The sequence below is a fragment of the Camelus dromedarius genome, chromosome 11 (assembly GCF_036321535.1).
Source record: "Camelus dromedarius isolate mCamDro1 chromosome 11, mCamDro1.pat, whole genome shotgun sequence".
Classification (NCBI taxonomy): domain Eukaryota; kingdom Metazoa; phylum Chordata; class Mammalia; order Artiodactyla; family Camelidae; genus Camelus; species Camelus dromedarius.
Window position 1 is genome coordinate 40779692 of NC_087446.1, and position 25033 is coordinate 40804724.

Here is a 25033-nt window from a genome sequence, read left to right on the forward strand (position 1 = left end):
ATCTGAAGTAAATATGGCAAAATGCTAATGTTTGCTAAATTGGTGTGTTCAACTCTATGTTTAAAATTATTCCAAACTTTAAAAAATATACATGAATATTTCAAAAGAAAAAGAAAAAAGCCTAGGTGTTGTTACCACTTCATCTCAGAAACTTTATGGAGCCCCCTTAAGCCCCCTCCTCTAAGCTCTCACTTTTCAGTAATATTCTGCATCCTGGCCCTTATCACATCATATTCCAGCTGTTGATTTACTTCCTGTTTCTCCCTCTGGGCTGTGAACTCCACAAGGGAAAGGGTGATGCTAGATTTATATTTGCATTTCCAGGGCCTAGCTTATTGCAAGGAATCTAGATGCTCAATACAATTATTAAATTAAGTGAAGCTACTCCGGGGGCTCCCATGGGTGAGGACTGGTGGAAGAGAGGCTGCAGAGGGTAGAACAACTGTGGGCCCTGCCCTCCCTGCTGGAGACATACGGCAATAATTTTTAGGACTATCACGCAGTCAGGGTCTCCGGCATAAATGCTTCCAGCTGCACCTTCCACTGTGCACAGGAACTTCTTAAGACAGGATCTTGGCTGCTTTCAGCTCAGCGCACAGGCCCTAATCTAAGAAGTGGAGGGCTTTCGAGGAAGACATCTGGGATTTACCCATTGTGTTTCCAACTGTGACCCTTTGCTGGTTACGCAGTTGTCAGATGAACTCTCTGCAATGTGGCTTTTTCATTCTAGCTTAGGGCTTCTCAATCTTGGCTGCACCTTGGAATCACCCAGGGAGATCTCAAAACTATTCACACCTAGTCCATCCCCTTCTTCCCCTGTCCCCAGATATTTTGATGTGATTGGGCCCAGGCTGGGGTTTGTAGAAGCTCTCCAGGTGATTGTAAGGAATAGCCAAGGTTGAGAACTCCTGTTAGATGCTCTTGGCAAAAAAGACAGCTGCCACTAGGTGAACTGTGATGCCTTCTTCATCAAGAGAAGTTATTGAGCATCTATTACATGAAAGGCATTGAGGAAGGAAGGAAGGGGTTTGTGATCTCTGTCCCATGGATCAGCTGAGTTGAGGGGAGGAATTACTTGCCAGTTTTGGCATGCACAGATCACACAGCAAACCCATCCAATCCTTGATGCTTTTGCCCTAAGACATTAATCTTGTGAGAAGTTTCCATGTTGCTGGTCCGCCACCACACTTCATAGTTTTCCTGCTACTGCCAGCAGCATGGCTTCTTATAGTCCCACCATAGCTTACTGTCCTCATTGGGTCCATCCATGGTGAAAGTTCTTCTTAGGGTCTTGCATCCACCTACCGAATTCTTTCTCTTTCCTGTACCACAACAGCCCTGGCAATGAACTTCAGATGTTTTTCCAGGACTGTGTACTTCAAAGTCTTCTGTACACTGTTCTGACTCTTGTTTTTCTTAGCAGTATATACTGGAAATCATTTCATAACAGTACAAATGATATTTTGTATCATTTTATTTTTAATTGTATCTCATTACATGGCTCTACCCTAATTTACTTAACCAATCCCCTACAGGTGGACAGTTAGTTTTTTTTCTAATCTTCAGCTATGAACAAACATTCCTAAGAATGAAACTAATACCTTAACATTCACACAATGTATAACATCAATTGCCTGCCACCAATTTTGAATGTACTGTAGTGCACACAAGTGTGTAAGAATTGTATGTACCATGGAGTTGGGTGCAAGAAAAGCATTTGACAGTAATCTGCTTATATCTTCTGTATGCAAGATGATTTTGGCTGCAAATAACAGTGATGACTAAAGCAATAAAGAAAATGTATTACTGAACATTATTGAGCCTGAGATGGGCAGTCACAGGGGTGAGTGAATCAGAGGTTCGGCAACATCCTTAAGGACTTAAATGCTTTATATTCTTCTCACTTCTATTCTCAGGGTTGGACTTTTGTCTTCACACTGCCCCTTCGTATCATCAGTAAGTCACCTCAGCTCCCAGGGTCCTATCTTCATACCTTCCAGAAAAACCCCCTTCCTTCTGTTGCTTTTAAGAAGCTTGGTAGACTTTCCAGAAGCCCCTGGCAGATGCCTCTCAGGCCTCACTGTTATAACTGCATCTCAGACTCTTTCCTAAACACATCTCTCTCAGTGGGAACAGAGTGACCACAACTGGATGAAATGAACCAAGATTCATCCCCTGGCACTAGACGGGGCCTCTGTTTCCTTGAAGTATATGGCCAACATCTGGATAAACTCAGGATTTAGGAGGCAAGAAAGAAGGCAAGCAACCAACAGTATACAGCATACCTTCTGAAGCCTTTGTTTTTATGGATGACCATATGTTGTTCTTTTAAAGAAACAGCTCATAGGATTATGAATTTTAAGAGAACAATGTTGTTAAGTATTTACAATTACACATACGGATAAATTTTAAAATGCAATAATAACTCTTAAAATCTGCTACAAAGCTTTAATGAAGTCTAGCACACCTGGTGATACAAAGAACTCTTGACTTGGAATCAGAAAACACAAGGTTGAGACTCTCTGCCATTCCTACAAGGCCTTAGGCATGTTTCCTTAGCTATCCAGGCAACCATCTTCTTCTCTGTGAAAGTGGCAGCTTGGAGGAAAATTAGAAAAGCCATGCACAGAGAAAGAGTGAACTTGCAGTTATACCTGGCTCCACTAGCTGTGTGACTATGGGCAAGTTTTAGACCTCAGTTTTCCGCAAAATAAAATGGAGACAAAAATGTGCAATTTGAAAGTCCATTTAAAAAAATATATATATATATATATATAAAATAAAGGTACAATTTGCATAAAATAAAATGTACCCATTTAAAACGTACAGTTTGATGAGCTCTGACAAATTTATACACCTATATAACCATCGCACCAGTCAAGATACATTTTGTCACCCCAAAATTGCCTTGTGCCCCTCTACAGTCAACTCCCTGACCCATGCCCTTGGCCCTAGGCAACCACTCATCTTTCAGTGACTATAGATTAGTTTTGCCTGTTCTAGAATTTCATATAAATGGAATTATAAAGGATGTAGTCTTTTGTATCTAACTGCTTTTGCTCAACACAATGTCTGAGATTCGTCTGTGTTATGTGTTATGGAGGATGGCCTAGAAAGTAATCCACCTGACCCCTGCCTTCTGGTGTTCATGCCTTTATATAATCCCCTCCCCTGTGTAGGCAGGACCTGGGATTTGCTTCCAGAATATGGCAAAGGTGACAGGGTGTCACTTTCATGATCATGTTACAAGTCTCTATCTTGCCAGCAGACTTGCTCTCTTTCTCCCTTGTGTTTTGAGGAGGCAAGCTGCCATGTTGTGAGAAGACCTATGGAGAGGGCCAGGTGACAAGAAACTTTGGGCAGTCTCCAGGAGCTAAGGGTGGCCTCTGGCGGATAAACAGCAGGAAACCAGGGCCCTCAGTCTTACAGCCACAAGGAAATGAATTCTGCCAACAGTTTGCATGAACTTGGAAGTAGTCCCATTTGCCAGTCAAACCTCCAGATAAGAACCAAACCCCAAATGATATCTTGACTGTAGTCTTGCAGAAGACCTGGCTAAGCTGTACTCAGAGTTCTGACCCACAGAAACTGTCAGATAATAAACATGCATTGTCTTGCACCGATAAGTTTGTGGTGGCTCATTACTCAGCATAAGAAACTAATATGTATCTCTCAGCAGTTTTGTTCTTTTATATCACTGAGAAGCATTTCATTATGTGGATAGGTATATCCATATTTTGTTTATCCACTCAGCAGCTGAAGGACATTTCGGTTGTCTCCAGGTTGGGGACATTATGAATAAAATTGCTATGAAAATTCTTGTACAAGTCATTTAATTGACTTTTTTTTTCTCTTGAGAAAAAAATGTAGTAGAATAGCTGGATTATGTAATACGTATACATTTAAATTTATTAAAAACAGCCAAACTTTTCCTAAGAGGTAGTGCCATTTCATACTACCACTGGCAGTGTATGAGAGTTCCAGTTGCTCCATATCCTTGCCAACAGATTGCATTGTCAGTATTTTAAATTTGATATCTTATTATAGTTTTTATCTGCATTTTCCTAATGATTAATGATGTCTGGTATCACTTCATGTGTTTATTGGTCATTTTTTATACCTTCTTTTGTCAAGTGCCTATTTATTAAATCTTAAGATATTGCCATCCCATAGCGTTGTTCAAAGAAAACAATACATATATAATGTGATTGGCATTTAATAGACATTATTTATATAATAACAACATTTATTTATTTATATTATTCTTTTTAAGGGAGAGAGTGCTATGATTCTATAAAGGGCCCACAAAATATACTTCTAATAATATATCCGAAATCCTTGTCCTGAAGAAGGGGAAGAAGAAAGAGAGAGAGAGGTTAAATAACAGAGGGGATGAAGCAGGAAGGCAAGAGCCCCCAGGATTTGAGCTGGAAGACTTCAGGAGCAGAAGGTATTGCCTGGTTAAGAGATGATCAGGAGTTGTGCCTTAGGGACACTGAGGTTGCAAGGAAAGCTGGCATCCAAGTGGCTTCACCACAGAGCCTTAAACTAGGTTGAGTGCTGAGGGCCCATCTCTGCCAGACCCACCATCCAAAAGGGTGCCAAACACCTCTATTTAAAGCAGCAGAGATTTCAAGCATTTTGTTGCAATCTGAAGTCTATTAGTGCCTGTGTTAGCTCTGTAGTTACTGGGGTGGGGGCTGGAGGACAGAGCTACCATGTGTGAGGGGACATTATAGGAATCTTGGAACAACTCTCTACCAAAAATGCTAAAATTAGCACATCTCCCTCCTCACTGCTCCTCTTGCCTCACTTCTGCTTACTCACCTTTGCCCCAAGCTCCATTCCTTGGTTCTAAGCAGCCTTGTTTCAGGGGCCTCAGAAGCTTGGTTTTCTAAAGCCTCTGAAGAGGCGTAAGGGCAGTGATTGTGCCCAACAATAAATACATTTATTTCTAAATAAAATGGAAATTATATATCCATGCCATCCTGTAATCTTTTTTTCACTTATTATTTCACAGGCACCTTTGCATGCCAAAATGTAAACATTTTAAAATGTGAAACCTTTCTATTGACTACATAGTATACTTGGTGTCCATTTAGATTTTTTTTAATTATTACAAGTCCTGGGAAGAATGCCTCTATAACTATGTTTTTGGACTATTTAATGTTTTCCTTATCTAAAGTCTTCAGTAAAGAACTTACAGGGTCAATGGCTACAAACATTTAAATTTACACTGTCCTCCAGAAAGTCAGATTAATTTTCACTTTTCTCAATAGTTTATTGGAATGCCAGTTTCCTCCACTCTCTGCAACATTATGTCAATCTTTTTAATCATTTTGATTCTGAAAAAAAATTGTCTCCAGGTGTCCTTTATGTCTTCTATGATAACTATTGAAATTTAGCGTCTTTTTTTACCTATTGTGCAAGGCTGTTTCTTCTTTTTAGAGAATTAAATTTATGTAATATTTATGCTTATTTTTATACTGGGATACTCACCTTTATTGATTTCTAAGCACTATTTACACATGGGAGTAGTGATCCTTCCATAGTTTCAGTATTTTCTCCAAATTTGTCTTTTCTCCAAGCAGGCTTTTTTTTTCATATTGAGGGAGCTGGGATGGCAGCCAGGAGGTGTTCCAGTTTTCCTGGCTCTTACTGTCCCACTGGTGTGAGATGTATCAGAGCTTCTTTGTGTTTCCTGGGGTGCAACAAAGCTAACACAACTTGAAATTCACCCTCCTGCTTGTGTTTGTGTGTATCTTCCTGTCCTGTAGAAGGTGGAATGCTAGAAACTTCTTTCCCAGACTCCCTTGCAGCTAAGATTTTGAATATAAAGCAGATTCAACTGATTGGAAGGATTTTCTCAACTTGGGAGAGCAGAAGCGAGTTGGTGATCATCTCTCTGCCCTCTTTGGCTGTTTCCTGCTGGCAGACAAGCTTCTGGAGGTATGAGTGTGGTTTCACGAGGGGCCTTGCTCCAACTTCTTAGGTGCCAAGAGGCAGCAGAGGTAGTGGCAGCTTCCAGATCCTGGCCTTCTGAATCTCAGTGATGGCAGAGTGCTCTTGAACTGAGACACTTGGTCAGTCACTTCTGCAGTGCTCTAGAAGCTTCCTGGAGGCCCAACCTGGATCCCACTTCTCCAACCCTCACAATGGCATTCTAGATACCTAAATCCCTATATGAAGATCTTTTCTGCTTAAAAATTCCAGCAATACTTTCTGCTGCCAATGATGAAGGTGTTAAGTAACCTTTCCTTGTATTAGTTTGACTCTGGGCAGATTACTAAGCCCTCCAAGACTCAGCTTCCTTTTATGCAAACTAGGGACCCTCATAACTACCTCACAGAATTGCTATGAAGATCAGAGGAGATAGTACAATCAGAAGTAAATTTTATGTCTATATAAAAGGTATTGTTTGAAGATCAGGCATTGTTTTAAGACTTTTTAAGCTACAAATAAAAGCCATATTATGCATAGTATTTTATTTTCCCTTAGGGGAAAGCGTGAATGCAGTCCCCCACTACCACAAATTATGCAGTCGAGGTTCCCACATTTGCGGAAATCGCAGGGGTCAGCACATCCGGAGTGCAATGGATAAGCCTCGCCCTGGGAAAACCACTTTTGTGATCATGGTATCTCCCCTGCCAGGTAAGTATATGCATAGTCATTTTTAAAATTCAACAAATACTTGCTGTTTACCTTTTATGTACCAGGCACCATGCTGGAAGCTGAAGATATGGAGGTGAACAGGACAGATGTGATCCCTGTTCTTATGGGATAGCAGGATAGACACAGACAAAACCCAAGAGAACACACACACAATTACAAATTGTGATGAGTGCTGTAAAGGAAATAGCTTGGGGTTGTAAGAAGTGTAAACTGGATGCTGGTAGAGGGTCAGAGAACTTTCAGTTAAAAGATGATCAAGCTCTGAGGATGTAACATACACCATGGTGACTAAAATGAACAATACGCACTATATACCTGAAAGTTGCTGAAAGAGTAGATCTTAAATGTTCTCACCACAGCAAAACAGTAACTATATGAAGTGATGGAGGTGTTAACCAATTTTACTGTGGTAATCATTTCACAGTATACATGTATATCAAATAATCACATTCTACACCTTAAACTTACACAATGCCGTTTGTCAATTATATCTCAATATAGCTGGAAAAAAATTTAAAAAGAAAAGAAGTGGTCTAGGAATCATTTCAGAGAAATGAACATTTACACTGGTTCATCACAACCACCCTAAGCTCTCAGAATCGTCTCCCACTTTGTCTCTCATCTCTAAGCTTCTGACCAGAGTTTCAGAAAGTGGAAATGTTAAGTCTTGGCCAGGAAGATGATGAAAATCTCTTTGCCCTTGGATTACCAGAGGCTTTAGGAATGCCAGCTTGTTACAGACTGGAGATTATCTGGGAGAAGCTACTCATTTCTGGAGTGGAAGGGGAGAGATGAGAGAGTAGCAAGAACTTAGAGAGATGAGTTTAAGGGAAAAGGAGAGGAAGAGCTTAGAGAATATGAGAAATGGGAATTTAGAAAGAAGCTTGGGAAAAAGTGCAGCTGCTTAGGATACCCGGAAATGGCCAGGAATCCCGATAATTGGAATCTCTTCCTGGTCCTTAAAAAATGAAAAAGATGGGCCCCACATCCTTCTGGAGAGAGCAAGGTGGAGTAGAAAGAAACTGGATCAGGGTCAGCTGACCTAGGTTCTAGTCCCACTGTCACTTACCACACGTGAGGCTGTGGGCCTAACACTCTGAACCTTAGCTCCTTCATCTAGATATGGGAATAATCCTATCTGCTATGCCCACCTCCAGGGCTTACCAATTCACTCTATCCTCAGCTACCTATTGGGTAGCGACTAGCACCAGGCACTGTGCTGGGCCCTGGGCTGTGGAGATGAACGAGGCACAGTCTTCGCTCTCACAGAGCACACAAAGACTCACATAAACACAAACACTACCAAAATGATAAGGAAATGGTAGAGAAAACATAGGAGCAGAGAAGGGAGGCTTGTACCAGCTGGGAACAGTTTCTCAGAGGAGTTGGCCTTTGAATAGAGTCTTAAAAATGGGGAAAGTTGGACACTTAAGTGGAGGATATTGGAAGTTAAGGGTTTTCAGTGAGTGAATGCTTGTGTGAGCACTTTGTAACTTCCTGATTGTACCAGTGTGGAGAAGGAATATCTTCACTCCAGAGTCAGATGAGCCTGACTGGTTCACACCTTCACACTGCGAACGCCGCTCCCTTGGCCTGGAATGGCCTTCTCTACCAGGGCTGCTTATCAAGTACAACTCATCCTTTCAGACTTGGCTCAAGCATCGCCTTCTTCGTAAGGAACGCCTTCCCTGAGCACTGCAAGTGAGCCGGCCCCTCCCTTTGCTGTGTTCCACTGTTATCTCTTACTCTTCTCTGGCATGGCCCTCAGCCCCCAATGATGCACGTTTGTTTCAAAATGTAACTTTCCACCAGGTTGGGAACCCATCCAGAGTGCAGAGGGTACCTTCTCTCCTGCAACATTATCACAACCTATTACTGTGACAGTCAGAGAATAGGCTCTCAATAAGAGAAGGAGTCTTGTTCTAGAGTAGGGCTAGATCCTGGGCCCCTGTCACTGGTCTGCTCATGTAGAGTTTATCCTGTGAAAGTATTCACCCTATACTTTTAGGCTAGGAGCTAGGGGCTGGTGAATCACTGCTGGGAAATAGAAACTGAAAGAACTGTGAAGTGAGGGCTTCAGGCACCAAATTATAGCCTAGAGAATAAAACATCATTTTCCTTTATATTATAAAAGGAGGTAAATAGTCCAGGGTCCTACTTCTGACTTTTCTGTTACTGATTCCGTGACCCTGCACAGGTGACAACGATAAACGTTGTTGATTGCCTAATCCAACACCTCAACCTTCTCTTTTGTCATTCCACTGTCAAGGCTGGAAAGACAGGTACTTAAAAGACAACCTCCCTTTAGCCATGTGACCACTTTTACCCAATGAGGCAAAAATGGAAATCTTCAAGGGGTGCCAGGAAAGCAGCTCTTCCTCCTGACCTGAACACTGATGTGATGCCTAAGGCAGCCCAGTTGGGCCATTGTGATGGTTACCTTTATGTGTCAGCTTGACAGCGCCCTGAGGTACCCAGTATTTGATTAAACATTATTCTGGGTGTGTCTGTGAGGGTGTTTCTGAATGACATTAACATTTGAATCAGTGGACTGAGTAAAGCAGATGGCCTGCCCCAGTATGGGTGGGCCTCAACTAATCTGTTGGAGGCCTGAATAAACCAAAAGGCTGAGGAAGAAAGAATTCTTTCTCTCTGTCTGACTGTCTTTGAGCTGGGACATCAATATTCTGTCTTTGGACCTGAACTGGGACTGGAATTTACACCATCAGCTCTCCTGCTTCTCAAGCCTTTGGACTTGGGTTACAGTCCATACTATAAGCTTTGCTGGGTCTTCAGCTGAATGACTGCCGACCTTAGACTTCTCAGACTCCACAATCATATGAGCCAACTCCTTGTAATATACACAATATATGCATTTATATATAACATATAACATTTATATATAATATTTATAATATATTGTAGGTATTATAAAATGAAACACAATATATTGTATTTAAATACACAATATGTTTATAGATTGCTCCTATTGGCTTTGTTTCTCTGGAGAACCCAGACTAATATAGGCATTGAAGTGTTGAGTCTGAGAACAAAAGCCAATATACTAAGGACAGGGGAACAGAAAGATGAGAAGAGCCTGGATCCCTGAGAGCAACTTCTCTCATTGAACCTAATCTGGAAACACCTACATCTAGACCATTATTATGTGAGAAAAGGAAATGTCTTTTTTGCCTGCGCTGCTACATGTCAGGTTTCCTGTTACATGAAGTGAAAACATTCCGGACCCACCCAATTATCTCACATCTCTGAGCCTCATTTCCCCAGGTTACACAAGGAGAGTAAGGACACAGAGAGGAATGGCCTTAAATGAAACTCATAAGCATTTCCCAGTGCCCCCTAGATGCAGAGTTCTGAGCGTGGGGCTCCAAGGTGGGCAGCAGAGTTAGAGCCTCAGAGAGTGACTCGGGCCAGATCACCTGGCCCCGAAACCCACCTCCACCATCCACATAGACACATAGCCTCTCTGTTTTGTAAAGCAAGGATCATAACAGTACTGTTTAAAGGCACTTAGAACATTATCTGGCATGTAGAAAAATGCTCAATAAATGCTAATCATAGCTGAGAATTAGACATAGGTCAGCCCGTGGGAGTTTAGAGTCTAGCTTGGAAGTCAAGAAACACACAAATACATATATGACACTGAAAGATGTACATTTGTGATTGAAAAAAAGAAGAATCCTTTTACTTCTTTCATTCTAAAATGAACTTAGCAGCTCCTCGTCATAAGAGATTGGAGGCTAAAAACTTAACTGCCTTCAAGGAAGATTTAGATAAATCAGTGGATGACAAAACCATAACAATATGTTAAAGAAAGAATCGAGGCATTTGGGGAACCACTTAAGGATTTGAATTAATGGTACTAATACGAGATAGCTAAAGATAATTCCTTACAGCATTTTTTTTTTAGCTTCTATAGTATTTTCGTGAATTCGAACAACTTTGTGGAGAAGGGACAAATATTATGTAAAATTCATTACAAACCTGACCTCATTTTGACTCTCACCTCATCTAATAATGAACATAATTCTCATTTTACAGATGAGAGACCACAGGCTTACTGTGAGGCTCACATGAGATGATGCAAGGGAACACACAGTCTAATTTTTCTATAACAGTTTTTTTTTTAATGCATGAGATTATCACTGCATTAGGGCTCAGAAATCGTATATTCTCCAGTGATGTCCCACCCTCCTCATCCCCAGTCACTGGAAAGAGCCCCATATTCCTCCCAAGGGCCCTGTTTAACCCACTTCTCTCTTGGGGGCTTGGGCTGCGAGAACTGCCTCTTAGAGAACTCTTTCTGACTCTCTGGGTCTCCAGACTCTGCATCTCTGAAGCTAGGAAGGCTGTCAAGGACCTGCCCCCAATCCCATATCGGTCTTGCCGCCTGCCCATTCACTGAGCCCTCGGGCCCTTCGGGAACGTGCACCTGGACCTGGCTCCCACTTCTGTGAGACAGATGTCGGAACGTTGCTTTCCTCTCCTCGGAGGTCCAGGGTTCCTGAAGCATGAATCTCCCCCTAGTTGTCTGAGATCTGAGGCCCACCCTTGGGAAGCACCACTTATTCAGGGAGGTGCTTTTTCTTGAGCCAAGCTGTGCTGCAGGATGTTGTCTGGGGGGCCATTTCTACTCAGGGAGGGGATGCTGGCTTCCCTGAAGCAAAGCTCTCAGTGACTACAATTACACAGTTACACATTCAGGGGGTGCCCAGGAAGCCCCAAGGGGCAGGGACTGTGAACCTACTTTCACTTCTCTCCTGCAAACACAGCAGCAGGGGAGCCAGTCACATCTGGATTCAAAAGGGTTGAGAACGCAAGCTTGGGGCCAGCCTGCCAAGGTTCAAATCCTGACTCAGCCAACTCCTGGTCCTGCAACCTCAGGCAAGTTACTTTCATGGTGTGTGACTCAGAGTCCTTTTGGGAAATGAAGAGAATAACAGTACTCACTTCACAGAGTTGTTAAGAGAACTGAAGTGAGTTCATGAAAATGCTTGGCAAGTAATAAGTACACAATGAATTTCAGCTATTTTTATTATTTATCCTGTGACTCTGAGTAAGTCTTGAACCTATGTGATCCTCAGTTTCCTAATCTATATAATGGGAATAATGACACATGCCCAGAGTCACTCTCATTTCTCCCTTTGGTAATTCTTATCACACTTGTAATGACTCATCTGATGTCCGTCCACCTATCTGCAGCATATGCCTGCAGCTCAGTACAGTGCCCGGCACACAGTAGGTGCTCAAAAATATTCTCTGAACAAAGGAATGGTACTGTTGTCAGGACTGAATGAAGCAAAAATAGGCAGTTCAGTCTGACTGAAAGATGCTGAATTTGTTCTGTGTGTGAGAGTGTGTGTGTGTCTTTGGGAGGGAGGGATTTGGGCTGTCAAGCAATGTGAGCTGGTGTCCCAGCTTCGTCCTTACTACCTGTGTGACCACAGGGAGGTAGCTGACCTGAATTAGAGTGTCCTCAGCTATAAAATAGAGATGGTGGTATTGACCTGGTTGGGAAGATCAACAAGGTAAGTTATGGTTAGTATTAGTCCTGTGCATGGCTCATGGCAGGTGGGGCCCACAGCAGCAGCTCCCCTCTTCAATCCTCTGATTTCTATAGTCTGAGCCAAATGCACAATGAAAACTATATTAATGAACATTTATGGACCCCTTACTGTCTGCAAGGCACTGTAATAAGAGATTTACTTGTATTATGTACAGTGCAGTGGTTTTGAAATGGGACTTAAAAGAAGAAATCTTTTTGTAACCAGGAGTAGGGTTAGGAAATTGAGGCAGCATTTATATGCATTTCCACAAGATTGAGAAAATGTTAATTGTTTCTAGCAAAGAAGAGTGTGTGTGTGCGTGTATGGAGTGGGGATCTGGTCCATGAAGGAGATTATGGGCCCACCACTGGCCCTTCATATGGCTTTATCCAGGGCAGCTTGGAGTTTATCCACATAAGCTTTCATTTGGGGGTAAAAAAGGGTTCTGCTGCTTAAAATAAAAATAAATAAATAAATTGAAATGGCTTGGAAACCCCTCATATAATGGAAAGAACATAGGCCTGGAGTTAAAAGCCTGGCTTCCTGTCCTGGCTCTGACACTAACCAGCCCGAGACCTTGGACAAGTTAATTCCACTATTGAGCCTTAGTCTCTTTATGGGTAAAATGAGCAGGTTAGATGGGACAACTTCTGAGGCCTCTTCCAGCTAAAATATTCTGAGAGAGTGTGCTCTTCTGGCTCTTTCTCAAATGGAACTTTCCAGTGAAAACCCAGATACCAGCACATAAAGATGGACTTGTGTCAAGAGAGGGTGGAAATGGAATAAATAGATCTTAAGTTGCCATTCAGCCCAGGATCATCTTCATAGATCCTTGTTCTGAACAAGTACTCTGCCATCTTTCAGCCCTGATGGAATTCCTTTCATCCTGGTCACTGCCAAGTTCTAGGCAAATTTCCTCACAAAATTGCATTCATCCTTAAAAAAACCAGTGTAGATGTCATGGTCATTTGTTCATTGAATGACTATTTATTGAATAGCTACTGTATGCCAGGCACTCTTCTAAGGCATGTACGATGAACAAAACAAAATCCATACCCTAAACATTCAAATGGGGACAGCATTTGCTAACCAACCAGTCCTTGGCACAGACTTCCATAATTGTATGATTATGTTTTAAATTACATGCCAGCCTCCCTATTAGACTAAGCTCTACAAGGGCAATGGCAACAGCCATGCAATAGTGCAGCCCACCTCTTAGGAGGGGCCTAGAGATCCCTACAAGAACTGGGAGGCTGCACAGCTTAGTTGGGCCAGGAGCTGGGAGTCCTCCAACTCTACTCCAAATTCCCCACCAATAGTAAGGGAAGGATGACGCATTCCATGACACTCCTGGGTTGCTGTTGTTCCCAACACACATTTACTTTGCATAGAACTAAATTCTTGAGTAAGACATACACAACCCTTGAGTCCAGGATGTTTTGGGGAGACAAGCAAGGATACAGGGCATCTAAAAATAATGTGATGAGTGTAGCCCCTGCAGTCCCCAAATCCCAAGCTGGGCCAAGCTGAGGGAAAACATAGCCCGGGCAGGCTTCTAAACCCAAGTGAGTGTTAAGAGGGACTCAGCAAGATGGTTGGAAGCTGGCCATGCCACTGATACTTTCTGGGGGTGAGGTGGCAAAACGGGTTTTCCAGGCAAGATTGGCCAGTACATCTAAATCACAACCTTATGGAAAATAGTTATTAGCCCATTTTTGGGGGGTGAGAAAATTAAACCTCAAGAAAGTACTTTGTTTAAGTCACCCCGCTAATAAGTGGTAGAATTGTTCATTACAAACCATTCACACACAGTTCTAGGAATAGAGGTTTTTACAAAATATGCAAATAAAAGGATGATGGAGCTAGTGGGCAGATTTATAGGCTGAGCTTCTAACAGAAGATCTGGTACCCTCATCTACCATGGAAAAGTTACTTGAAATTTCTAAGCTCCAACTGCCATATATGTTGGCATCTGCTGCAGGGTCATTTTCCCTTCCACTGGTAAATAGAGTCTCTCTGAGTATGCTTCAAGTCAGAGGTTGCAAACTATTAGCCTGGACTAAATATAGCCCTTGGAGGCAAAAAGAGCCAGTGATTTTAGACAAGCTTTACACATGAGGTTTTAAGTGGTTAATGACTTGCCCAAGCTTGCACAGCTAAAATGTAGCAGAGCCAGGACTTAAACTGTAATGGTCTGGATTCAGTGTCCGGTCTTAAGCAACACATTCTCCACTGCTATTCATGCACAGAGAAGTGGCAACTGATACTCAGTCTCTATGTCTGGGAGATATTATGGAGTAGCAGGGACTACAGTAAATTACAGAGCTCATGCCTTACCTAAGGAATGCTCCTGTAATTGATCTTGGGTAAGACCAGTGAATGTTTTGTGCCTCAATTTTCTTCTCTATAAAACAGGGACAGTAATTATGCCTGTCTCATAGGGTTATTGTGAAGACTACATTGGTTAACGTGCCTGGCACATTGGTAAACATTACCTAAATATAAGCTATTACTATCGTTACTATCTGAGGAGTGACTTTTGTCTTAGACATTCATAATGCCATTTAAATATGGTATGGTGAGCTGGGCAACACCACTGAGGATCAAGTTCCGACAGTATCTCTGAGGCCTTTTTCTCCTCCTTCTGAACAATACTGGGGCTCATGGAGGGGTTAGGGAGAAGAAACAAGACCCTCAAGCCACAAGCCACAAGCTTCACGCATCAGGAGCAGACTCCAGAGCTGGCTGCAGCAGCCCATCAGTGAGCTCATGGTTACCATTGGCCTCTAGGCTGAAAAGAATGTGAGGTGCAATGGGCAGCCTTCCAGGGACCCAAGAAGAGAGGCCTCATCGTTTCAGGATGTCTCAGGCTTCAGATAAAAACCCTTCCTGTGTTCCAGTTCACAGCTGGTGGGGGCAATCGGCAATGACTGATCGCAATGGGTAAATTGTTGAAAAGATGTATGTGTGAACCAAATGCCAGCTAGATGAGGCAAAGCACGCATTCAGGAGGCTGGTAGGAAGACCACCAACTGCACAGTGGTTTGTTTTACACCTACTATGTACTTGGCCTTGGGCCAGGCATTCAGGAGGTGGTGAAGTTAATAATAGTAGCAGTTTACCTGTATTTCCTTCTTCTGAGCACTCTAACTGCCATGATCTCTCTTGATCTTTGGTACAATCCTATGACACAAGCAGGCCTCATTTCCTGCATTTAAAGATGGGTAATGGAAAAGACTTGTTCAAAGTTACAAAGAGTAGCGGAGACTAGGTACTCGGCCAAACTTGCTTCCAAACTTGTTCACCTGGGAACCCAGCTGGACAATATTTCCTAGCAGCCCTTGTGTTTGGGTGCAACCACGTGACTGAGTCTGGCCAGTGGGATGAATGAAAGGCTGGAAATGATGTTGTATGGCTCTGCCAGGCCTGGCCTGTAAAAACCCTCCCCATCAATCCCCTACCTTCTCTTTCTCATCAGTTAGTTAGAATCCTGCGGAGGAGTCTAAGGATCTCAGGATGATGGAGCCACAAGATGGAAGGGGCCTGGCTGGACTCCTGAGTAACTAACTCTGCTGAAGTTCTAACACATTGAACTCTTAAATGAGTAAAAAATGGGCTACTTTTCTGCTAGGGCATCTAGTTTGTTTGTTTTTCCACAACAGTTAGCCTACCTTAATACACTGAGAAAAACCAGAACTTGGGTTTTAAAGGCATTTTCCTCTACAGCTGGTAGTTTTTCTACCCTCTTCCAATCAAGCAGACAAAGCTCCTTATGGCTGTAGGGTCTTTGGATTTTACTGAGTGCTCGGACAAGTAATAGGGTTCTTGCTTTCATACCACTAGCCACTGGGATGTGACTCTCACCCAGTGTGAAAGCTTTCAGATAGGGTAAGTTGTCTGGGCTAGCCATAGCTCTGGTCCCCATTAGCTCAGCCCTTCTCGACTACTTCTGGGAGAAAATTAATCCCCAGTGTCCAAAAGCATCCCCTGTACGTAATGAGTAAACTTATCTCTTATCCATCTTTAATGGTACAAGTTATATACCATGCCTGGAAAAAATGAAAGCAGGTACTCACAACATTTTCTGCGTTCTGTGGTTCAGATAAGGACCCCCAATTGCAAGCCACTTCCCCTCTCCAAGCCTCAGTTTTCTCACCTATAAAACCACTGGGTGGAATCATATAATTTGGAATTTCTTGCCATCTATAATCTGCAATAATCTCATTTTAAAAAGCAATATTTTGGGCCTAGGATGGGTCAGATACTTTTCCAGGTTATTTTATTTAGTCATGAAATGCAGCGGGATGTAAATAAGGATTTTTTTTCTTAAGTAAAAGAGAAACTGGAATTCCTCACCATTTAGTTGCTTTCCACAAAGATGGTATTTGATAAATTTTAGGTGGGTGGCAAACTAACACAGAGTATTACGCTAACCTGTGACTTCATTGAGACTACAATCTAGTTGGGAGGTTAAAAACCACACCTGCAAAACCAAGAAATGTCCTAGAGAGTGGGGCACAGAGTCCAGATGGTCAGGGAGAAGAGGAGTGAGCTGACAGGAAGAGATCTACTTATCTCCTCCAACCCACCTCAAATCCCTGCTTCTCTACAGACACAGTTACACTCTCACCACTTGCTGCGTGCCAGACACCAGCTGGGTGCTTTGTCTTCATACTCTGTTTAATTCTCACAGAAGCTCAGCCAGGATCTAAGAGGCACATGGATATTGAGCCACTATCTAAGGCCCCATGGTTTCTGCGGCTGCAGAGAATTATTGTACAATTCTCCCCTTTGCTCTGCCCACCTCCTAGGCACAGCTATGCTCCCTGCTTCCAGCTGCCCTTGAAGGACATGCTGGTTGTCTTTCTAAGGACATCCTTCCCTTTGACAGTCAAGAACCACAGAGCCAGATCTCCTGGGGACACCTCAGCTTGCAGGGCACCTCCGTCAGAGGGGTCCCACATTCAGCTGAGGGGTGCAGCAGAGCTCTTGATATATGATCTGGGAAGTCCCTGAGACAAGAGGGCCAGAGGTTTGCACAGCTGGAGGCCCCGGGGAAAGGTCTGGCAGCAGTTGAAGCTAACTGACCCCATCTGGAAGCAGAGCCCCCTCCAGGGACAAGGAGGGAGGAAAGGAGACAGGAAGTGGCTGATCTGCTTGTTCTCAGGAAGCTGCAAGGCCTGAAAGATGCTGTTCCCTGAAAACCTAAGATCTGGTGTTTCTCAACGTGTGCTCCTGGGACCCTTGCATCACATTCACCTGGCATGTTGGAAAGGGGGTTATGGGGACCACAAACATAATGAATCCAAATCCCGGGGAGTGGGACACAGGAATCTGCATGTTAGACAAGCTCATCAGATGGTTCTGATGCTTACTAAGGTTTAAGAGTTAACAATTCTACTTTTCTGAAACAGTTCTGCCTAGTTCTTCCTTAAATGCCCCACTCATTTCTGCCATTTTGCCCATCAGTGACTTTTAACCCCAGGAGATAAATAATAAAGAGGCCAAAATCTACTGAGTGCCCATAATGTGTCCCATACTCTTCGTACTTTAGATGGATCAACTCATTTAAAATCCTCACAGCATCCTTATAAGGTACATACTATCATTAGCATCATATTACATATAAGAGAACTGAGCCACAGAGAGGCTAAGAAACTTAAACAAGTCACACAGTAAGTAGCTAGGCCCAAATATGTACCCCAGTGGTCTGACTCCCAAACTTGAGCTCTGAGCCCTTGTGGTACATAAACTCTATGAGAGCTTCTGTTTATCTGAAGAGCCACTTTGTGCCAGACCCTGTGTCCATGCACTTCATGCATTTAGCAAACATTAACTGAATGTCTACTATGTTCCAAAACTGCTCTAAGCTCTTGCCAGCCCAGGACTAGGGTGAGATAAGTGAAGCTCTCACTTTGGGTACAAAATTTGCAGAAGAGGGGACCCAAAGTTCAGTAATCAAGATAAATAATATTTTAATGCAATATTAAAAAAAAATTGGTAAGGTGTGGCCACCTGTTTTTGTAAATAAGTTTTATTAGGGAGGGATAAAGTAAGAACAAACACTAAAAAACCCACTCCCTAATGGAGCTCACGTAAATGACAACATCTGATCCTTACTACCCAAGGTCCCAAAGGGCAGGTACTAATATCATTACTCTTTTGCATCTACTACTCTCCCTGTGGGTGCCTAACGATGATGCAGGCTAACAACAAGCCAGACACTATTTTTTAAGTGCCTTACAAGTATTATTTTATTTCTCACAACCTTCCTATAAGGGAAGGATAATTATCACCACCATCTTGCAAATGATGAAACTAAAGCGCGGAGAAGTTGTGTAATTTGTCCAAGGTCAACACAGCCAGGAAAGGGCAGAGCCAAGATTTGAACCAATGTAGCCACATTCCAAAGCCCATATTCTCAACAGGAGGTTAGCAAACTGCAACTCATAGGCCAAATCTGGCTAAATCCAGCCTACCACATATTTTTGTAAATAAAGTTTTATTGGCACACAGTTATATACATTCATTTATGTATCAAATGTCCATTCTCATGCCATAACCACAGAACTGAGAAGTGGGGATTGAGACCATTTGGATTACAAAGCTGAAAAACATTTGTTATCTGGCCCTTTACAGAAAAAGTTCGCTGGCCCTTGCCCTTAACCACTGTGGAACACCCTGTGATAGGCATGAAAGCGCAGAGTGAAGTTATGCCCACAATCAGAAGGGAACAGAGATGGGATATGAACCCAGGTGTGTCTCTGAAGACTGTAACTTTTCAGCTCTGCCTGGTTATGTACACCCCACCCCAATGGGTGCCAAAGCCTCCTGCCTGGCCCAGGGAAGGTGGTGCATAAATGTTCACTGAATGAATGGATGGATGGGCCTTAGCATATCATACTGTGGTGAGGCCAGTCAAGCCAGAGAAACTATCAGATGGACCTACCTGGGAATATTCAGTCTTTCTGTTGCACCCATTACCAGATTCTTGGGGTCTCCTTGCCATGGTCACCTGCCCTAACAGCCTAAATTAATTGGTAGGTTTAGAGTGTTCTGAGGAAGTCTTAATTATCTTTGTACCTAGTAGGCTGCCCTCCCAAGTTAGAATACCTCATCTCCATTGAAATCCAATGGTTAGTCTCAACACCGAGGCTAAACTGCTTTTGCCCTTGATCCTGAGACAGTAGGGAAGGGGGCAGGGCACAACCATTAAAAGAATGACACAGCAACTAGGCCTAAGATGGAGGAAGATTCGACATCCAGTAGACCTTGAGTCTTATGGCACACCCACAGGCACCATGACAGGTCCCAGGCTGACCATAAAAGGCCAAAAAGTGAGCAGAGGCCCAATTCCTGGAAAGCCCCGCCCCTTCCCCAAAATAGTTGGAATAACCCTCCTACTCATTAGTGTATGAAATTACCCGGCCCATAAAAACTAACCACCCCAACGCCTTCTGTCTGCTCTTCCAAGTGAAACAGATTACATTCTGTTTAAGGAATATGTTATCTCCTAGGGCCTCTCTTGCCTTCTGAGATGGCCGCACTCTATCTATGGAGTGGGTATCTTCCTGAATAAATTTTCACTTTACCATCTTGCTCTTGAATTCTTTCCTGCACAAGACAAGAACCTATTCTCTGACCCTAGAGGTCAGGGTCCTAGGTTTTAGGACCCAGTCTTAATCAAAAGAATGAGGATTGGGGAATTGGAGAAATTTAGTTAAATCCTGGCTCCTTCTCCTCCATCAGCTGTGTGGCCCTGAGCAAGCTCCTTCACCTCTCTGAACCTCAGATTCCTAACCTGTGCCTTACAGTCTACTGCAGCGAGAGGATCCATGCAAAGCTGCCCAGCACACAATAGGTCTCAGTGGATGGTCCCGATTCTTTGTTATGATGATGGAGACAGTTTAGGAAAGCTATCTGCTGAAAGACCCCAAATCCATTATGCATCTTTGTGCTCCTAGGGTCTTGAATAAACAATGTCTCTAATCAGTTTTTAAAAGACACTAATTCCGCCTCAGAATAACCACCGCCTCCTACCCCAGCTGAAATTTGGCCGACTGTGCCTGGCTGCTGGCCTGAATTTCCAAACACTACTGGTTTAGCATTTCCAAATGCACCCCATTAACACTATGAACCGGTCAGCTCTTCCTCCTCTCTGAGCTCAGGTCTGACCGGCACAGTGAGAGATGGAGCCAGCAGTGTGAAGCCAGCCTCCCGGACTTGCCTTTGTGAAGCCGAGTGGTGCCGGGGTCGGTCTGCCTGGGACTGGGGGCACCTGTCAGCATTTGCATGAGGGGGTGCACCCAGGTCAGACACAGACACAGGCGGTGTGCTCGGAGACTGGGAGAAAGTGCACTGGAATGAGAGGGTCTGGGAAATGTGAACAAAATACATTCTCCCAGTTGCCACTTGAGGGGAAAAAACAAGACCTTAAACAAGGCTTAACAAAAAGCCACTGCTCTGGGAATCAGGAAATAGCTCTGCCCTGGCATGGTCTCTAACTTACTCGCTGTGTGTCTTTGGGCAAGGTATTTGCCCTTCCTGTGGCACATTTATTTAAAGATATGTGGGTTAGGCTGGATCACATTTTAAAACTCTTGCCTGGCAGCGGAGTTCTTTTTCAAATAAAATTTTACTTGGAATTTTAATATATAAATAGATGAAAGTGGAACTGATTCTCTGGGTGAAGGCAGAAAAAGGGGAGCTGGAATCCTTCCCGCTAAGCCCCTCCAACAACCTGAAATCCAACAATCTGAAAGAGACAAGGAGGTACCTCTGCGGAATATGGTTTGAGAACCACATGACATGGTAGATGATCTACAAAATATCTTGTGCTGGCAGCTTCCGATCCTGGTAGCTGCAGCTGCTACTGCTGATAACAGTAATGACTTTCATTTATTAAGCAGTTTCTTTGCACCAGGGCTAGACTTGACCTCTATGTGTTTGACTTTGAGAGTCAGTAGAGAACTCTGATTCAGAGCCCTGATTCAAATCCCAGCTTCACCAATTTAGCAGCTGTGTGACCTCGTACAAGTTAGTTAACCTTTCTGTGCCTTAGATTCTTCCTATGGAAAATAGATTATTCAGAGGATTAAAGTAATTAGTCTCCATAAAAGTGCCTAGAACAGTGGCAGGCACATAGTAAGCAACTGATGTTAGCCATTTTTATCATGACTGCATAAATTATTACATCTAATTTTTACAAGCACCACTGTTTCACAGATGAGGGAACTGAGGCTCAAAGAGGTGAAGTGAGCACTCCTAGGTCACACAGGAGGACCTGAATCCAGGTTTGCTCAACTGTGCAGCCCGTGGTCTTAACACTCAGCCCAAACTGCTTTGTTCTTGACCCTAGAGGTCAGGGTCTTGTCACAGTAATTTGCTTAAGGGGTTCCAAGCCTAGATGGAAGGGTAGTTAATGATGACTACAGTGATTTATGCTTGCAAAAGTTTGGTGTCAGCAAGGTCTAGAGTCTGGACATTTTACTGAATGCAGATTCCAAGCAGAGAGAAGATGTTTGGTAGCCAGGGCTATCTGACAATCCTTATTGGGAAAAGGGCAGAGACAGTCTCAAGCTAGAGCACAGGTGAGCAGAGAACTGGCTGGCTTTCAGCCCCCACTTGGAGAGCACCATATAAGCGTTTGGGCAGTGCACAAACTGCACAACCTTACACAACGACCCTTACTCTTCTCCTGCCTCAGCATTTGGTGGGAATAAGCTCAGGGACAGAATGAATCTGGCTGGATGAGAAACAAAGAATGGTCTCAGCCTTGTCCTGAAAGCACGTGGGAGCCCTGAATGAGGGGAAGAAGCATGGAGGCTTTGCAGTCAGGAAGCTCTGCGTGATCACCCAAAGCAAATGCAAGCCACACTGAGTCACTTTATCTTTTTGTGATTCTTCTCTCAGCATGAAGGGTGGTAATAAAAGATGGCTGTATGGCTCTCTCTGGGGAGCTGAACGGAAGCCAAACCATCATATGGTGAACAAATGCCGTGATCGCCCAACTACAGAGCCACTGCTGCACGTTATTAAATGGCACCAACCTCCTCCCTGACCCCTAATCCCTGGAAATGGGTAGCCACCCGCCCACCCACCCAGAAAGCCCCAGTACCCTGCCACCAACAGAGGCCCAAACACCAGCTCCAGCATTAAGAAAAATCAGGAGGCGTGGTATAGTTGTAAGAACATGGCTTTAAAATCAGACAGAGCTGGATAGAAATACCAGCTCCACCCCCATGAGCTATGGGACTTTGAGTAAGATACTGTACTTTTCAGAGCCTCAATTTCCCATCTATCAATATAGCTTATGTACTGACCACACAAGGAGGATGTAAGAATTAGAAATAAGAAATGCAAAGTGCTCAGCACAGTGCCTGAGACATAGTAAGTGCTTTAAATAGCTATACATACAGTTTCTTCACTTATTCAATGACTTATTCAGGCAAGGTGACTATCATATGGGAGGGTTAAGAGGTTTCCCTAAGTGACACTTGAGCTGAGATGTGAAGGATGAGTAGGAGTCTTCTAGGTGAAATGCGGAGGAGGGAACTTTCAAGGCAGAGGGAACAGAATATGTGAAAACCTGTGACAGGAGAGAACAGATGAGGGTTGAAGAACTGAGCAAGAGCTGATGTGGCTGCTGCAGAAACAGCAAGAGGAGGCTGGTGGGGTGGGTGGGGCCAGACCACACAAGCCACAGTAAAGGGAAAAAAAAATATATATATATATATAAATGTATAACTGAATCCCTATGCTATATAATAGAAACTAACACAACACTGTAAATCAACTATACTTCAATTAGAGAACAAAAGAGTACAAGGAAAGCATTGAAGGGTTTTTAACCGATGGAGTGACATGATCAAATTAGATTTTTAAAAAGAGTATGATTTGTATGATTCCAACAACATGACATTCTGGAGAAGGCAAAACTATAGAAACAGTAAAAAAGATTAGCGGTTGCCAGGGGGTTAGGGAAAAGGAGGCATGAATTAAGCAGAGCCCAGGGGATTATCAGGGAGGGAAACTGTTCCATATGATATGATAATGGGGGATACGTGTCATTACATATTTGACAAAACCCACAGAATGCATAACACCAAGAAAGAACTCTAGTGTAGACTATGGACTCCGGGTGATAATGATGTTTCAGTGTAGCTTCGTCAATTGTAATAAACGTGCCACTCTGGTGGGAGATGTGGATAATGGGGGAGGCTCTGCATGTGAGAGGACATGGGGCGTATGGGAACTCTGTGTACCTTCCTCTCAATTTTGCTGTGAACCTAAAATCTCTCTAAAAATATAAAGTCTATTAATTCATAAAAGAGAGAGAAAAACGCAGTCTGGCTGCGGTATAGAGAAAAAAAGATTGGAGGTGGGCAGGGGAGAGCGTGAAGGACTGATTAGGTTACTCTATTGTCTCGCCAGGTTCCTTGGGGACCAGTTACATAAGCTCTGAGGGCTTCAGTTTCTCCAACTGTGATACAAGGACAAGAATATAAAGTGACGTGTGTATAGGAAGTGCCTCACAGAAAGCCTGGCTCGAGGCAGGCTCAGTTCACTCTGGGGGAACGTGAAAGGATGAGTACGACACTAGAAGAAGGGCAAACAGTGTTAGGATCTAAAGCTCTTTGTTGGGGGGATAGTGGGCGTCCTGGTTAGCAAGTAAAAAGTCTCAATGTCTATTGGTAGAGGCAAAAGTACTCATAAGAGTGTATGGCCCAGGGCTAAAGCTGTGTTTCGTACTTTGGGGGAAATAAATCATAATAATAGCTAAGATTTATTGAGTGCTAACTATATGGCAGGTGCTGCTGTAAGCGTCTTTTGTATTGAATTAGCTCATTTCATTTTTCATCCTTTCATCCATACCTTGGGTTAGGAACTATTATTATCTCTGTTTTATATCTGGGGAAACTGAGGCACAGAAAGGTTCATCAACTTGCCCCATGTAAGTGACAGAGCTAGTAAACAATAGAGCTGGTTTAAAAGAAAATCAAAAGACACAAACCCAAGTTAACTGAGGAAACAGGTTGTGCAAGCATAGAACAGTTACGAAATGGTACAAAATAGGCTGGCTGTGACCAAGGACTCAATCACGTGGAGGCAGTATGTTGAAGCCCTTAAGAGCATGGGTTTAGAGTTAGCCTTCCTGGGCTTAAATCTTGGCTCTTCCACTTTCTACGTGACCTTAGGCAAGTTATTTAGCTACTCTGTGACTCAGTTTCCGCATATGTAATATGGGGAGTGTAACAGGCCATATCATTTTGAGTCAATATATGTTTCAGAGCAAAGGAGGACAACAGGAACTTCTAAAAGAGCAAGACTGGGGCTTCAAACCAGGGTGGGGCTCAAACCTAGCACCCAACCCACAGCTGACAAGTACCACATTAGATGCCAGCTGGTTGCAGTGATGAAAGCAACATGACATCTGCCCTCAAGGACCTCCTAGTCTGCAGTGGGGAGATAGGTCCAAATTCAGAAAACAAAACAAAAGGCAGGATGTAAGAATCAGTCACTCATTCAACCAAAATGGTGCCTGTCACCATTCCAGACACCAGGGATGTAGTGATTTGCACAACAGACAAGATCCCTGCCCAAAAAAGCTTATGTTCTAGTGCTAGAAACAAGCAAAGAGGACAAACAAACATGGCAGCAGTGATCATGGCCGTTAAGAAATAAAGCAAGGTGAGGGTTTAGAGATCCATGTGGAAAGTTATTTTGGATAGGATGGTCAAAGAAGGAAGTGGTAGCACTAGAGCAAGGCCAAAATATCATGAGGGGGCGAGCCACCT

General features: G+C 43.3%; 1 protein-coding gene and 1 non-coding gene across 6 annotated transcripts in view; both read right to left on the reverse strand.

Moving 5' to 3' along the window:
• SYN3 (synapsin III) overlaps positions 1-25033 on the reverse strand; it is a 447506-nt gene that overhangs the window by 317978 nt on the left and 104495 nt on the right. The window lies entirely within an intron of this gene.
• On the reverse strand, positions 6496-6659 carry LOC116156618 (U1 spliceosomal RNA). The gene has a single exon (XR_004140464.1). It is a non-coding gene; the product is annotated as a U1 spliceosomal RNA (small nuclear RNA).